Source organism: Aplysia californica, unplaced genomic scaffold (genome assembly GCF_000002075.1).
Source record: "Aplysia californica isolate F4 #8 unplaced genomic scaffold, AplCal3.0 scaffold00411, whole genome shotgun sequence".
In the NCBI taxonomy this organism is placed as follows: domain Eukaryota; kingdom Metazoa; phylum Mollusca; class Gastropoda; order Aplysiida; family Aplysiidae; genus Aplysia; species Aplysia californica.
Window position 1 is genome coordinate 538,619 of NW_004797681.1, and position 2,287 is coordinate 540,905.

General features: G+C 43.9%; 1 protein-coding gene across 2 annotated transcripts in view; it reads right to left on the reverse strand.

Moving 5' to 3' along the window:
• LOC101861600 (mucin-5AC) overlaps positions 1-2,287 on the reverse strand; it is an 85,152-nt gene that overhangs the window by 75,101 nt on the left and 7,764 nt on the right. The gene's annotated exons all lie outside the window — the stretch shown is intronic.

Below are 2,287 nucleotides of genomic sequence, written 5' to 3' on the forward strand. Positions count from 1 at the left end.
CACACACACACACAAATAACACAGCGCGCGACGCAGCCACACACCACCACCGCCTACACACACATACTTCAGCATGCTGATGCTTGCTGCACACCTTTGTACACTACACGTTCCTCAAAAAAGAAACGACGGCGTGAAAACAAGTGCGGCTTCTGTACTGGCTCGCGATTGTGCGATGACATAATTATTTTTGAAGGTGTAACATTCCTGCCCCACGCAGAGAGGATGAGAACGGAAAATGTCCTTTCACTTACTGTTTATTTTAAATTAAAAGCTCCCCCTCCCCCAACACACAGAGAGAGAGAGAGAGAGAGAGAGAGAGAGAGAGAGAGAGAGAGAGAGAGAAAGAGAAAAAGAAAGAGAGACATGATGAAATGACAAAATCTTTTAAATGTCTACTACAGCAGCCCATTTTCTAAGAGTTAAATTTTGGTAAAGGAGTTTCACGGCACATGCAACACAAATACGTCATATAAGAGCCAAAGATGAGAAGTGTTACCAGAGAGCAACATACACAGAACAAAAGGAGAGAAGAGGACAATAGATGTTTGGAAGAAAAGAAGGAGCAAACCACACCAGGGCGTCTGCCAAGGGGGTGGGGGGGTGTCTTCTTAAAATCATCTTTCGAGCATGAAGTCAAGATTAGCCTCAGGTAGACCCCACAGAGAGTGGACAATCAGGATGTGTGTCAAATAAGTTCTGAATGGATGTACAATCTAAATCTATCCCATTGTGTGGTAGGCGGCACTTCACCCAATCCCTGTTTCTCCACCGAGAAAGGGTTTTTTAATCCTAGTAGGAGTTTTATAGCACTTGCAATACAATCAGGTCACATAAGTGCTGAAGATTAGAGCCGCTACTAGTGTGTAACATACAATCAAAAGAAGTTTGTTTTAGTAAGCTTTTTACGGCACTTGCAACACAATAAGGTAACTAATGTAAGAGCCGGAGATCAGAGGTGCTACAAGACAGTAACAAACACAAAAGGGAGGAGTAGAGAAAAGAACGATAGATACTATTGTTTGATAGGCAGGAAGGAGCAAACCACACGAAAGGACTCGCCACCCACCCACATCGGGAGATAAGTGCTTGGTTGAGTTGAACTGATCCTAAGCCACGAGACATCACCATCGAAAAAGCTCTGCTGATGTGTTTGCGCAACACTCGGTCAAGAAAAGAGCGGCGGCGTGTTCCCAGTGTGAAGAAAGCACACATTAACTCTTTCACGACGTAGCCGACACACATGTCTGGCCATCGGCTAGCAGCAGACCAAAGACTATACGGCACATTTCAAACCATTACAACTACACAAACCAGGAACGTAAAAATGTGCATATTTCATGGCGTACATGGTGCTGCCTGCCTTTTCAAGTTTCAGGTACAGAAAGACTGAAGTGAAAAATCTGTACGAATAACGAACGAACTTAAACCATGTTGTTTCTTTTAAGTCCCTAAATAGAGCGCATCTTCAAGCGCTGCCGAATGACCAGAATGCACACTCTCAATGAATCAATATCGTGTAGCGCAATAATAAGTGCTCTCCCATGTATGTCACCGTTTGTACACTTACACATCCATGCGATAGCTCTCCACAACGGTTCACGAGTGTGATCTATCTCCCACCCCTCCCGAGAGCTATAATTGCTATAATTATAACCAGACGAATCAATCTTATCTTGCATAGTACACACAGAGGCTACACATTATTCATGTTATTTTTAAATGACGTAATATTCTAGAAAATGCCTACACGATGGAAGCCTTACGTAATGATACAGTAGCATTTCACCACATTAACTCCACCCCCACCCCCACCCCCCTATAAAACTGAACAAAAACTTTAGCACACGATGGCTTTCGTTCACCAATTCTTTTCTTTTCTCATCGCGCCACGTGTGCGTGCGTGCGTGTGTGTGTCTTTGTTGCGGGGAGACCACCAACACAATTCACCCCTGGCACTCTGTGAGAACTTGTTTCTACGATCGTTTTCAGATGTATTATATTATTATTATTTTAAAATATTATTATAGAGGAAACGGATGCTATGCGCCAGCGGAACGTCGCTAATCCTTAAGTTATCTACCACAGTCTATTGTCTCACTTTCCCCGACACTGTTTTGTAGCAAAATCGTCCCAAATACCTACAGGAACGACAGGCCCCAACTACTACAACTCGTGTCACTAAAAGCCGTTGACTTTTCTCGTAAACGAAGTGGCGACAGCGACGACGGATCCTTTAACCCTTTTGTGACACCGGGTCATTTGATTTTCGAGGGTTTCTCCCCCC